At 46.1% G+C, this 14,894-nt stretch overlaps 1 long non-coding RNA gene across 3 annotated transcripts; it reads right to left on the bottom strand.

Moving 5' to 3' along the window:
- Positions 1-2,562: 2,562 nt before the first annotated feature.
- On the bottom strand, positions 2,563-14,577 carry LOC112399050 (uncharacterized). 3 transcript variants are annotated; one of them, XR_003003151.1, is made up of 4 exons: positions 14,451-14,577; positions 12,055-12,192; positions 7,746-7,837; positions 2,563-4,084 (listed from the first exon to the last, which is right to left on the bottom strand). It is a non-coding gene; the product is annotated as an uncharacterized LOC112399050 (long non-coding RNA). The 3 variants fall into 3 exon arrangements; XR_003003152.1 differs by lacking the exon at positions 12,055-12,192 and having other exon boundaries at positions 2,563-3,368; positions 3,895-4,084; positions 14,451-14,575; XR_003003150.1 differs by lacking the exon at positions 12,055-12,192 and having other exon boundaries at positions 14,451-14,575.
- Positions 14,578-14,894: the final 317 nt, after the last annotated feature.

The following is a 14,894-nucleotide window of genomic DNA, read 5'->3' as shown; positions in this document are numbered from 1 at the left end:
CACCCCAGGGGGTGCGGGTTCCGTCCTTGGTCAGGGAACTAAGAGCCTGCATGCCACGCAGCCCGGCGGCCCCCAAAAAATGGTACCATGTAAAGTGGAGATAATGATAGTGGTGTGATCAGAGTGTCATGACAATGATGAAATGAAATGTGACACCAGAACCTCAGCTTCCGAAGCGGGGTGGGGGGGGGAGGGGGCGGGTCTTCTTTCGGGCTCCCCTCTGTGGGTTCCTGATGATGATGGAGCCAGAACCCTGGCCCTACCTGCAGATGGGGAAGGCAGGAGCCTCTCTCAGACTCCCCTCCAAGATACCTCCCTCCCCTGGGAGCCCACAATTTACTGCAAACACAAGCCAGACAGACACATGAGAGAATTTTTTTCAAAACACAAGTGAATGCAAAAGGGGGCTTCTACGGTAACAACACAAATACTTTTAAAAAAAAGATTAAAAAAAAACACAAGACAGAAACCAACACAGCCTAGAGATTGCTTGCTGCAGTAGACTGGCCACAGGGAGAGCAGGGAGGATGGCAGCCAAGGTTTGGGGGGGCCGGGGGGAGGGGTGCCCACCACAGTCCCTTGGCCGTAGCCTTTACCTGCAGCCATCTCCATGGCTGAACCGGGAAGCCCGAAGCCTCCTCCAGTGGCTGTCAGCCACATGTACGATGCCAGAGGCCATAATCCCTTCCTGACCAAACCAGACAGCGAGATGTGATTCTCCAGTTAATTGTAGTCAGCTGTGAAACCTCAGCCCCGCTCCAGTGACAGGGGAAGAAATTAGCATCCACGTGGCCAGCGACCATCACACATTTCCTAAAATGTAACATGTTTACCTCTTTGCTCTTCCGTTTAAGTGAAGAGAGGTTCCTTTTCCCAGGAATGGCACCTGGAGAGGTGACGGTCAGGGACAGCAAGAAGCTCACTACTGTGCTCCCACAGCCCTCCACCAAGAGCATCAGGCCTTGGTCTGTTTCCTTCCAATGTCAGGCAGATTTAAGAACATTTGTCTCGTCATTAAGACACATGCAGATTCAGGAATACACCAAGGCCAGCCTCCTGGTCCCCTGGCAACTTCCCTACATCTTGTGGGGTCAGGAGCTGTCTCCTTGAATGGGTCCTAGAAATCTTACCACCTTCCGCTTCTCTGCCCTCTAAAGAGAGATCTGTCTGCTCCTGAACTGGTCAGGTGCTCTTCTGAGGGTGGGCTGTGATTCTTCTAAATATGCTTGAATTCACTTTGAAGGTGGAGATCGTGGGAGACTTTCACGTCAACGTCTGCCCTGTTTGCATTTTCCCTGTCTCCTATAAATCACAGACCCACTAATTCACTTGGTATCTGACTCACTTAATACCTAACCCAAGGTGTGCAGCTCTCCATCAAATCCATGAAGGTCGTCGGAATGTAGGCCCGGTTCTGTGAAATCAAACGGTAACGGTATTCTTCCCACATGCCCACATGATCTGGGGGAATAGCCACGTATCCTGAGGGGTCCATATCCCCCCTGCATGGACGTATCACATTCTAAACAACCCTGTGAGATTGGCATGGTGACAAGCATCCCCTTTTCAGATGATTAAATAGAGGCTCAGAGAGGGTGAGTGACTTGCCCAAGGTTGCAGAGCTAGTAAGTGATAGAGTCACACTTGGCACCCAGCCTGCTGGCCTCTGAGAGCCTTAACCCCCTGGGCCTCCTGACCGTGTGCTCTGCTTCCTGTGATGGCTAGGAGCGCACGGCAAACCTTTGCAAAACGTGGCACGGATTCTTTTTGATCTTTGCACAGAGACCGCGCCCGTTCAGACTCCGTCTGAATGTTTTCAGTATGGATGGCAGCCACTTGTACCATAAGACAGTGGCTCTCAACCCTGGATGCTCATCTAAACCATCTTGGAGCTTTTAAAATTTCCAGTGCCCCAGATGGTTCACCAAACCAATTCAATCAGAATCTCTGCAAGAGGGACCCAGGGGTCCATGTTTAAAGCTCCCAGGTGGTTTCTGTTCGCAGTAAGGTTAAGAACCACCACCTAGTGCTGAATTAGCAAGAATCAGAGGCTCTCCTAGGGTGTAACCTCCTTCTTACATTTTTGTAACCCGATACCTTTTGTAGGTGCCCTGGATACTGCCCTCCTGCAGTAGGAAGGGAAGTGCGTCTTGATACATGGGTGGTTTTACCGTCAAAAGGCAGCCACGATGCTTATTTAACCACCATCGGAAAGCGCAACTCAGTACCTGCTTTGCCAAAGCCCAAAGGGTTATTTCTGGCAAACATTCTCCAATCTGTGATCAGCTGGTGCTACCTAATGTTCCCGCAGCAGCGCCTGCTGGTTATCCAGAGGTGGGCGACCCCACGGCGAACTGCCAGAAAACCCCCCTGGCTCTGCTGTCCAGTGGCTTGAAACTTGGAGGCTGGGGGCCCACTTCAGCTGGGTGAGCGGGCGGTGGGCGGGCCACTCTGTCTTGGGAGCTGTGTAAGCGGTGAGCGCCTTGAGCTAGCCGCCGTATGTGTGCTTACTGGTGCATGGTGTACTGTAGGGAGGTCTTATTTGGTTAAGCTCTTTTTGGTTAAGAATATTTCGATGACAAAAATGAGAAGGGAAAAAAAATCCATACACTCTCCATCCTTCCGGGCTTTTCCCCAGAATATATTTTATGGTCACACTCATTTTATATGGACACTTCTGCATCCCTGCTTTTTTCTCACTTGCCACTTTGCTTCACTGTTTCACAGGCCTTAATCACCACCGCAAGCTCTCTGCTGGTCCACTGTTCTAGCCGTTCAGACTGCCTCCCTCTCTTTACAGTCACAAATAACGTTTCGAGGAATAGTTTATATATGCAGCTCTGTCCTTCTTCTGATTTACCTGTTTAACATAAATTTCTAGAACTGGAATTACTGAGTAGCAACTTCTTAAATAACTCTGTTACCAAATTGCTTTCCAAAAGATTTATATTAATACATATTGCCGTTAATACTAGATACATGGCAGATCCCATCAGATTTCACCAGGATTGAGTGTTTTTCATTATGCTACTTTGGGGCAGATTAATATACAAAACAATGCCACATCATTGTTGTAATGTGTATTTCTTTGATTGCTAGCAAGTTCCATTCATTCATGCACTCCTGGGTGAATCTACTCATCGGATGCCCACTCTGTACCAGGCATTGTTGTAGACACTGGACAGACAGCAGTGAACAAAACAGACCAATATCCCTGCCCTTGAGGAAGTTACCTTCCCATGAGCATTTTCCTGTTTTGTCTGTGCTCTGGAAACCGTGTGACTCAGTCACAGTAGGGGCCGGGCATTTGGGCAATTTCCATGTATCCGTGCAGCCCAGCACAGCAGGGGCTTCTCCGATACACCTTTCTGCAGGTGATAAAGTAAAGACTTCCTTTACTTCCTTCCACCCCCATCGGCCCCACCCAGCTCTCTGGACCTCGAGTCCCTGCTCATTCTGGCACTGGCTGCCCTTCCTGGGTAGACGGAAGGCAGGCAGAGCTGGGGGAAAAGGTGGGCTGGCCAATGCCCAAGGGCTGTGGTACCAGGGGCGCCATAGCTGTCCTGCCAATCGTCCCACGCCCACTCTGGAAGACCACCATTCATGCCGCCTCAGAAACAGCAGAAAGTTGCAACATCCCTTCCAGATGAAAGCTGGATGGTTATGGGAAAAAATGTCTGCTTGCAGGGCCACCAGAGGACTAGCCAGCCCAGGGTGGACACACATCTGTCCTACCTGGATGCAGATTGGAAGATCCTTAATCTCCTAGCCTAAGTAGATGCCCACTTGAATGTCCAGTCCTGAATCTGCCTGTCCTACAGCTGTACTTTCTCCCCAGGAAATGAATTCTCTGTAAGTGTGGTCGGTCATTAGAGCCAGTAGGGTGGGTCTTACCCCACACTCTTAACGTCTGTGCTTGGGGCGGTCAGGGGAGCAAGTAGCTTTCCTTGTGGGCTGCCTGCCGGAGAAGCTGGGTCTTCACAGCGTAGGCGCACCAGCAGGTTTACTCCCCTGGGGTTCTTTGCTCCTTCAGTGTCTTGGTAATTTGTTTAAAATAAGAATTCACGTATTTCTTCTATGAAACCTAGAAAATAAATATATACAATAAGAAGGAAATAAAACATTACCAGAGATAGCCACTGTTGACATTTTGGTATATGTCCTTTAAAGGTATGTGTAGATGGGGACTTCCCTGGCGGTTCAGTGGTTAAGGCTTCGCCTTCCAATGCAGGGGATGCGGGTTTGATCCCCGGTCAGGGAGCTAAGATCCCACGTGCCTTGTGACCAAAAAACCCAAAACATAAAACAGAAGCAATATTGTAACAAATTCAATAAAGACTTTAAAAATGGTCCACGTGAGAAAAATCTTTAAAAAAAGGTATGTGTGGATGCATGTAAGTATAAAAAGATAGATAGATAGAAGAGTGTACACATTAGGAAATATACTTCTTTTCCACTCAGCATTCTATTGTGTGGAAATAACTTTCCATGTCCCTGACCTCCTTCATCAATACTTTTCACAGCTGCATGGTACTCCACAAAACGGAAAACTACAGCATACTCACCAGTCCGTTCACAGTAACTTTTTTTTTTTTTGCGGTACGCGGGCCCCTCCCTGCCGTGACCTCTCCCGTTGCGGAGCACAGGCTCCGGACGCGCAGGCTCAGCGGCCATGGCTCAAGGGCCCAGCCGTCCCGCGGCATGTGGGATCTTCCCGGACCGGGGCACGAACCCGTGTCCCCTGCATCGGCAGGCGGACTCTCAACCACTGCGCCACCAGGGAAGCCCCCACAGTCACTTTTTAAGGTAAAGGTAATACATGGCAGCTTTATACACAAAAAACAGGCTGAATTAAATCAAAAGCCTTTTATTTAATTTTGTCCCAAATTTCTTAGGACCAAAAAATAAAAAGAGATGATAACGATGATCATTGGCTAATATACTTGTTCTTTGGAAGGGTCTAATTCTCACATTCAGTGAATTTGCCATGGACGCACTGAGTATGGGCACAGAACCATCTTGGATCTGGAGAAGTAGATGGCTGTGAGAATCTGTCACACTGTGTACCGATGCTATGAGTTTGCTAGTGGTCAGAGATCATTTTGGTCACCACAGAAAAAAGGTGTTCACTCCTTCCTAAATCTTTTTGATTAAACCAGTGCTTTGGTCTGATGCCCTCTTTCCCTCAGAAGCAGCATCTCTTGACCAGTAAAAATTCCTTTTGTGCTTTTCAAAAAGAACCTGACACTCCAACGTGAACAAAGTGTTTTGTGTTTTGTCTCAATCTTGCCCCAAATGCAAGCATGAAAAAGACACAAGAATTTAGAATGAGTGAGAAGTAAAGTTTGGGCTTGTTTGGAAAAATACCTCTAAAAATAAAATATGAACAATAAAAGTATTGATAAAATCACACTTCTGAAGTAAAACGCTCTCATCTACCTCACTGATGTTTCCTGTTTTGGTTAACATATTTTAATGGCCTTCTTCGGAATTTCCGCTGTGGCCCTCCCACCAACCTTCACATCTGGATGGAGTGCCACACGCACTGTCCAGTAATCCAGAGCTCCGGAGATTCCCGGAGAGCCTGGAGTCACGGCCTGATGTGATATCAACCTTGCTCAGTTATCAACCATCTCAACCAATTACTACCAGGAGCTGGACAGTGGGGAGTTCAGCACAAACACAGGCCCGGGTGCTCACCAGACTTCAGAAGAATTTTCAAAAAGTCTGGGAACCAGCCTATGCTCCGAGATTGGGCTCTGAGGGGTCTGCGGCAGGGGGCCCAGACATTGGTTTGGTTCCTACTGTTTTAACTCCCCTCAGCAGGACTCTCGCTCTGTAATGTGATTCCTTTTCTGGGAGAAGAGCGCTCTGCATCTGTGGTTGAGGGATTGTTTCTATGCTGTTGTTATTTATAAGAAGTTCCTACCTCTTGAGGTTCTCCCATTGGCGGGCCCTGGTCCCTTCAACCAAATGGAATATTTTGGTAAAGGCTAGCTTCCCCTTTCCAGGGCACGCAGGAACTCAGTGAATGGAGGCCCCATTGCAGTAACAATTTTAGTCAAACTTTGCTTTTCTCTTATCTCTAGATGGCTTCTTATAATCTTTTATTTTGATGCCAACAGTACCATTACTGTATTACATTCACTAAAAACGACTACACATCCTCTTTGGAAGTGGGCAGAGAGAAATTGCAGCTAAAGAAACATCTTTAAGTGTTCCCAAATAGATATAAATAACATAGTATGCTTATGTATTGTTGGTTTTTTCAGGGTAAAATAGGGGAAATATACTTGGTGTGGTTGATAGTTTCCAAACACGGCCACCATCAATTCATTCCTTCCTTTACGTACCGGTTGAGATGTAGGATCTATTCCCCTCCCCAGCCTGGGCTGGGCCTGTGACTGCCTTGACCAAAGGACTCCTACAGAAGTGTGTTCTGGGACTTCCGAGTCCAGACCTGAAGTGGGCCGGTGGCTTCTGCTTACTTGCTTTTGGACCTCGGCCTCCATGATACCAGAAGCTTGGGTCACATGGCATGTGGATGGGAACCAAGCACCCTGAGGATAGCTCAGCTGGGGTACCAGTCAGCAGGCAGCACCAGCTGTCAGCTACACGAGGAGGGAGTCTTGGAGACTCCAGCCCAGCCGAGCCCCAGATAACTGGCCTCTTCTGCCATGGCCTCGTGGAACAGAAAACTGGTCCACTTGAGTCCAGTCAACCCACAGAATCATGAAAGATAATAAGATGCTGCTTTAAGGCACTACATTTGGGGGTGACAGCAACAGATGAAAACAACAATAACAAAGCAAAGACTTGGTGCTGTGGCTTTAAACAGATAGCTAGCCGGCTAGCTAGATGGTAGATAGATAGATAGATAGATAGCCAGCTAGCTAGATGGTAGATAGATAGCCAGCTAGCTAGATGGTAGATAGATAGATAGATAGATAGATAGCCAGCTAGCTAGATGGTAGATAGATAGATAGATAGCCAGCTAGCTAGATGGTAGATAGATAGATAGCCAGCTAACTAGATGGTAGATAGATAGATAGCCAGCTAGCTAGATGGTAGATAGATAGATAAATAGATAGATAGCCAGCTAGCTAGATGGTAGATAGTTATATAAATAGATAGCTAGCCAGCTAGCTAGATGGTAGATAGATAAATAGATAGCTAGCCAGCTAGCTAGATGATAGATAGATAGATAGATAGATAGATAGACAGATAGTCCAGAATCTACAGGGCATCTTGGCAGCCTGGAAATTCCAGCAGGAGTCAATGTTGTAGTCTTGAGTCCAAAGGCTAAAACCTCAGGCAGAATTTCTTTGTTGCAGTCTGAAGGCAGAATTCCTTCCTCTTCGGGAAACCTCAGTCTTTTCTCTTAAGGCCCTCAACTGATTGGATGAGGCCCACCCATGTTATGGAGGGTAATCGGCTCCGCCTTATTCAAAGTCTACAGATTTAAACATCAATCGCACCTAAAAAATACCTCCACAGCGACGTCTAGATGGTTTTTAACCAGACAAGGGGGTACCGTGGCCTCACCAAGTTGACACACAAAATTTGCCATCACAGCAGTGAAACTTCTGTGAGATGCCCTGGCATTCAGGCCTGCACACAAGACTGTCACTCCTCTGTTATCGCTGCAAACGACGAATGTGAGATGCCCAGGGCCAGCCACGGGCCAGGCACTGTGGGAGAGCCCGGTTTCAGTCCCTTGAGTGGGGAAAGGATGAAGGATGTACCTCCTTCAGATAAGCTCCTTGGTCCTCTTCAGTCGATGACTTTACACACCACAGTCAGCAGTCTCCAGTTCCCTCTCTGCGTGAGTTCAACCCTGAAAAGAGGGGAGAGGTTTTTGCTCACTTCTTCACCCAAAGATCTTAGAGAGCCCAGAATCTAAACTCACCCCTCAAAGGGAGACCAGAATTGGACTGGCCGTTCATCGTAAAATGGTTCTTTGTACCAAATGGCCATTTTCATAATTCCCAGTTGCTAGTAATAGTGAGCTTCTAGAAAAGGATGCCCAATTTCGTTTTAAGGACGTATGAATAAAAAACTTTGCTTTCTTTTTAAGGAAATCTGTACGGGGTTTGTAACAATAGACCACTGATTAACTGCTCTCTCCTCTGGCCTGGCCCTCTGCTTGTTCACGGCCCTCCCAACAAACTGGTCTTTTTAAAGCACAGATCTGACCATGTGATACTCTTGCTTCAGACCCTTCCCTGGCTCCCTGCGGCTCCTGGCAATTTTCCAAAACATGGTATATAACATACCAGATGGCTTTAGGTGGCATAAGGGTGAACGTTTTTATTTTGATGGTTATATTTCTATTTTTATGGTTATCTTCTATTTAGGACAAGTAAGATGGTCTTCCGTTTTTGGTAGTAGGATAAAATTTATTTTTTAGTTGATTGGAAGAAAAATATTAAGTTGATAGTGATCTAGGTGGTGGCAAATGGCAGTAGTCATACAGATGGACTCAAACTGAATCTGGGGAGTGGCGTGAGCCAGGGGGCCAGGGGATCTGCCTCCTGCCCTGCTTTCCTCTCTTCTCCTCTCTGTTGGGGACCTAGCCTTTACCTTCCACAAGAATAAAGAACCAACAACTCCCAGAACTATGCCAACCCACTGCCTGGAATGCTCTGCCCCCCATCCCATCATGGCCAACTGGAACACTCTTATTTATCTTTCAAAACCCAGTTTAGGAGTTGCCACTTTGGGAAGGCTTTTTCTGAATCCTCCCCTTCCCATGAGCCCTGGCAGAAATCGATCTCACCGCTGACAGCCTAAAAATCATAACCTGTGGGAGAGGTCCTCAGAAGTTTGGGTGTATATAGCCCGGGAAGCTGTTGCACTCAGGCTCTGAGGAAAAGACCCCTATGTCCTGGACTGTCAACTGACACTGATGCCCAAGGGCAAGTGCTAAAACAGAGGAGCCTTGTTATTTCCTGCCATGAGCCCCAGGGTGGCTGCACCTTGTCTCAAGGGGCTCTCTCTCAACCAGTGTCCCAAACACATGGAAAACATGACCCATTTCCCTGACTCCCCTCCACAGCCCTAACTTCTCTTCCCAGGAGAGTGAAGAGAGCCTGTGGGGTCTGTCCCCTGCCCTCTCCCAGCCGGGGTCCCCCCTCCCCACTGTGTATCTCCCTAACAGCAGGGAAGTCCTTTCTGCTCCCCCATCCCCAAATGGAACATCTACCCCTGCCTTTAATAAGCGCCCAGATCAATCTCATTCGTTTTGCAGAGAGAAACCGTCCTACTGTTATCACCAGCGAGTGTGGGTGATGGACGGGGGAAGGAGTTTGGACTAGGGCTGTGTCTTCCCCATGGCTTCTTTCTGTTTCAGTGGAGCAAGCTGGGGAACGCTGGGCTTGATTCCCCTAAGTGGGATGGAGACAGGCTTCTGGTGGTTTCCAGTTCATGTACCCTGATGGGCAGGCAGCTGGTCTCAAATCTTCGTTCTGTCACTTACGGATACACTATCTGGGCTCAGGTACTTGGGTGCCTGTCTGTGAAATGGGCATATGGAATGGACACTGGAAACTCCTCTGTATGCACGGCCTAGCTTTCCGTCTGGCTCAGCCCTTTCCCCCACTGCAGGGGTGGGACTGTCAATCAAGGGGGTGAGCCCATAACACAACCGACCAATCAGAAAGCCCCATGCCTGAGCTGCAGTGATTGGCCCTGGCATGGCTCAATAAGAGTCCTTTGGGGATAACTGGAATGGACCCTGGGCCAGAGAAGGTCTCTTATTCTGAAATCAAAAAGTCAGGAGCAGGCAAGAAAGTGGTCCAGAGAATAAAGTCAGTACAGAGAAAAATGGAGTTGAAGAGAGAGACGGAGAGAGGGAGGAAGGCGGGGAAGGAGAAGGAGGGAGAGATTTGAACTCACGGACCAGCCCTCTAGTATGAGTGGCCTCTACCACTTGGGGTAAGAGTCCTGACCTACAATGTGGGTTAAAGGCTCTAGCACATGAGAAAGAAAGCTACTGATCATAGGCCCGGGCCAATGTAACCCAATAAATAAGAATTGTGCCCATGGCCGCTGACACCCAGTTCTGCCCAAGAAGACCAGCAGGGGCAAGTGGTCCTGGCTCAATGCATGAAGTCTCAAAGCAAACCTGCTTCTCCTCTGCGAGGTCACCCTGCTGTTATCTAATTACAGCCAGGCGTGGAGAGTCCTCTGGGCTGTGGTTAGGTGCTATCGATGGCTTCTGAGACCAGCTATGAAGGGAGGGGCGGCCTTCCAGCACTTTCTACAGAGAAACCTGTCATCACTTGCAGGCCAACAGGCTGGAGCTGGGGTGCTTTCAAGTCGAGAGAGGCCTTGCTCTCAGTCACTGAGGAGAAGACCAGCCAGACTTTGATTCTAAGCCAGTTCTGGGCCTGGACCCGTTCTTCAAGCTATTGGAGGCTCAGCCTCCCCAGAAGAGATCCCTTCTGGAACATGGTAGAAAATGAAAAAACCATAGCTCCCTGCCCCCGGCCTGTATTTCATTGTATATTTTTTCTAAAAAAAATTTTATTGGAGTATAGTTGGTGTACAATGTTGTGTTAGTTGCAGGTGTACAGCAAAGTGAATCAGTTATACATATAGTTATACCCACTCTTTTTTAGATTCTATTCCCATATAGGCCATTACAGAGTACTGAGTAGAGTTCCCTGTGCTATACAGCAGGTTCTTATTAGTTATCTATTTCATATATAGTAGCGTGTATATGTCCATCCCAGTCTCCCAACCTGTCACCCCCCTCCCTGCCTTATCGCCTGGCAACCATATGTTTGTTTTCTACATCTGTGATTCATTCTATATTTTTTTAATTGAGATATACATTACATACAGTAAAATGTGCATTCCCACCTAGATCATGATCCAGAGCAGTTCCATCACCCCAGGGGGTTCCTTCCTGGCCCTTTCAGTCAACATCTCCCCAGAGGTAACTACTATCTGACTTCTATCATCATAGTATTGGTTTTGCCTGTTCTTGAACTTCATAAAAATGGAATCACACGATACAGTCTTTCTGTGTTCAGTTTCTTTCACTCAGCATAATGTTTTCGAGATTCATCCAAATTTAAATTACATGGATCTTAGTAGTTTGCTCTTTTTCGTTGCTAAGTTGTTTTCCATTGTATGGCTACACTGCAATTTCGAGTGTGTCTTGATAGACATTTAATGGATATATGGGTTGTGTCTTACTTTTAGCTATCACAAATTAAACTTATAAACATTTTGGTGGACATTTACTATTACTTCTCTTTGATAAATTCCTAGGAGTGGAGTTGCTGGGTGATTCAGGAGGGAAATGTTTATTTTACTAGAAAATGCCGAACACTTTTCAGTGGTCTTGTACCATTTTGCATCTGTACCAGCTGTGAGAGCTCTGCTTTTTCTACATCTTGCCAACTTTTAGTATTGTCCGTCTCTTTAACTTTAGCCATTTGAGTGGATTTATGGTGATATTTCATGTGTGGTTTTAATTTAGAGTTCTCTCATGAATAATGGATTGAGAACATTTTCACGTGCTTATTGGCCATTTAGATATCCTCTTTTATGAGGCATCTGGTCACTCAAGTCTTTTGCCCATTAAAAATATTTTTTGCCAAAATAGATTGGCATTGTGTATTACTTTTCTACTGGCAGCAATATGAAAATTACTCGGAGTTATACTTTTATCCTTTCCAGATTATCTGCATTAAAATCATAATTTTTCAAATAACCAGTCCAAAAGATAAGAATGAAAATTCAGTATTAAAAAAATCTTCAAAGCCACTAGGTAATAAAAATGAAGACATAAGTTTCTTCTATTATGATGAGGAGAAATAGTTTAAACAAGATTTGACATAAGAAATTTTTTAAATCTAACTGGACAAAAGATCAAAAGTTAATTAGAACAATTTTCAGATGGAAAATACCATTTAGGCATTTTCTAGATCCATTACAGTAGTTATATTTCTGGCAAAATCAATAGGAATTCTGAGATATAATGTCAGATAATGGAATTTGGGCAAACAACTCTCAACCTCACTTTTATTTAATGTATATTACCTGCATATGTTGCTGATGGGGAAGGTTAGGGATCCGCAGGTATGTACTGGGCCCCCAAGTTCCCTCTTCGGTGGGCTTCTTGAGTTTTCTTTGCAGTCTGTTTTTCTTTTGCCATTTTAGCTGGTGTTCAGTTAAAACCTTTTATAATCCCACATGGAAAAGCAGATCATTATGTTTTTTCCGGACTTAACACATTCCTGCCCCTGGGTTCCTACTTTGCAACTTGTCTTTGTCACTCTGCTGTCTTCGTTTATACATCAGTTTCTACTCAGACACAATGGCCACCAAGTTAAATCTAATTTTATCTTCCTTATACTTGTATATTCTTGTTTTCTGCGAGCTTCACTAGGCTATCCAGTTGTCTTGATTGTATGCTCCTAAATCAGTCTTTCCCTCAGTCTACCTAATTCGCACAGTCTTCCACCAACCGGAACACATCTCACAAAGTAGAAAGCATCTTCCCTGTGTGCTGAAGTCTGCCTCAACTGCAAACGTTTACTTTCTGGCCAAACTGTTGTTGATTTGTCAAATCACTGCTGTCACCTTAGCGAATTCGTATTTGGATGTTTTATGTTACATTTATTGTCGTCGAAAATCTGAGGCATCCCTTGACCTCTCCCTGCTGCAGTGTCCTATTGGCAAAGTGACGTACAGGGCTGTTGCAGTACCAGTAGTGGCTATTGCCTCTTTCTTCTCCTCAACACTGTAAACTCCTTGAGAACAGAGACCATGTCTTATGAATCTCTGTTTCCCAGTACCTGAGGGCATATCTCACACATAGTGCTTATTAAATGTGTGGAGGATGAACAATATTTTCTAGATATTTTTGGATGTAACCATTTATATGGCAGGCTGCCATGATTTGTTGCTACCAAATTCAGTGGACAAGTCTGTCTTCATCTGATTTGACACAACTGACCACACCTCTTTTCTGATGCCCTTTATTCTCTTTGCTTCCAGAACACCACACGCTCTTTGCTTTCCTCCTCCTGCACTGACTGTCCTTTCCTAGTCTTCTTGGCTGCATCTGTTCCTCTACTCTAAGTGCTGCCCTGTCCAGGGTTCATCTCTTACCCCTCTTTCTTCTCTATGCACAATGTCTCCCTTGGTGATCTCATCCACTCTCGTGGCTTTATGTTTACAATCAATGTGTTCGTGACTCCTGAATTTCTATATCCATCCAGAGTCCATACTCATATATTCCATGGTCTACTCTGCTTCTATTTCAGCAGGCATTTCAAATTTAGATTTGTCCCAAACGAAGCACAAGATTTTCCCAAGTCTGATTTTACCTCACTCTTGTTCGTCTTGGCTTTTCAAATTTCTGCAGACAAAATCCTACGAGTCAGCCTTGGTTCTACTCGTAATCCTCACTCCCCACATCTAGTTCTTCAACAAGTCTAGTTTGACTCTACCTCTGAAACAATTTCTGAGTGTCTCCACTTTTTTTCATTCTTACTATCACCACTCAAGTCCAAGACACTATCATCTCTTGCCTGGGCTACTGCATTGGAGCCTGGACTGGTCCCTAAGCATCCTTTATTTCTGTTTTTTTTTTTTCTCCATTATGGTTTATCACAGGATATTGACTATAGTTAGTTCCCTGTGCTCTACAGTAGGACCTTGTGGTCTATCCATACTATATATAATAGTTTGCATCTGCTACTCCCAAACTCCCAGCCCAACCCTCCCCCACCTCCCTTCCCCCTTGGCAACCACAAGTCTGTTCTCTATGCCTGTGAGTGTTTCTGTTTCGTAGATAAGTTCATTTGTGTCATACTTTAGATCCTACATATAAGTCATATCATATGGTATTTGTCTTTCTCTTTCTGACTTACTTTGCTTAGTATGATCATCTCTAGGTCTATCCATGTTGCTGCAAATGGCATTATTTCATTCCTTTTTATGGCCAGTAATATTCCATTGTATATATGTACCACATCTTCTTTATCCATTCATCTGTCGATGGACATTTAGGTTGTATCCTAGTCTTATAAGCATCTTTTTTTGAAGGATCTGATCCTATCTCTCCTTCTAAGCAAAACCCTCTCTTAGACTAAAGTCTAAACTCTTTACCATAGCCTAAAAGGTCCTGTGTGAAGGGCCCCTGCCTGCCTCCTTGACTTCATGGACAAATGGGTTTATTTATAGGGAAAGCTGGAGGATCAGACCAGTGGGGAATAGTGACCCGGCAGTAGTGCGGAGCAATGAACGGGTGGTCATGGAGAGTGGTGGTGACCCAGCGGTCATGGTGAGGCAGCATGCTAAGCTGGGGAAAGCATGTGGGTCCTCTGGCCTGGGTTCGAATCCTTGCTCTGCCCCTTCCCACTGAGACCTGGGGCATGTGAGCTGCTGAGGCTCTCTGAGCTTCATCTGTAACATGGGGTGATACTGACCTTTGAAGTTTGCTGGAATGGTTCTCTGACGTGGCATCCTTTTCAGCACAGGGACAGAAATGCAGTCAGTGGTCTCTTCCCCCTTCTTCCACAGATACAAAGTCCAGTGGTTCCCTGAGCAATGCTGCAAAACAGAGATGAGGTGCAGAGCTGATGAGGGGTTCTGTAAACCCAGGCCCAGGGGTGCTCTGCCCCTCCTCCACACCTCACCATGGCGTGGTTAATTCTAGAAAAGGCTTTGTTGAAGCACAAGATTTTCTGATAAGAAGTAGACAGTTGCTTTAGATGGCTATGCCCAGACGGGGCCACCTTAGTGACAAGACTTGGCACGTTTGGGGCACCAAGAACAGCCCTTAGATCTGGGCCCCTTCACAGCAGTTGGGTTGGGAGGTCTGCTCAGGGAAGCACAAAAGAGAAGGAGAGACTGAACGTGATGTTGGAATC

This window comes from Neophocaena asiaeorientalis, unplaced genomic scaffold (genome assembly GCF_003031525.2).
Source record: "Neophocaena asiaeorientalis asiaeorientalis breed wild unplaced genomic scaffold, Neophocaena_asiaeorientalis_V1.1 scaffold114, whole genome shotgun sequence".
Classification (NCBI taxonomy): Eukaryota; Metazoa; Chordata; class Mammalia; order Artiodactyla; family Phocoenidae; genus Neophocaena; species Neophocaena asiaeorientalis.
The sequence above is the reverse complement of the archived record's forward strand: the minus strand, read 5'-3'. Positions and strand labels throughout refer to the sequence as shown.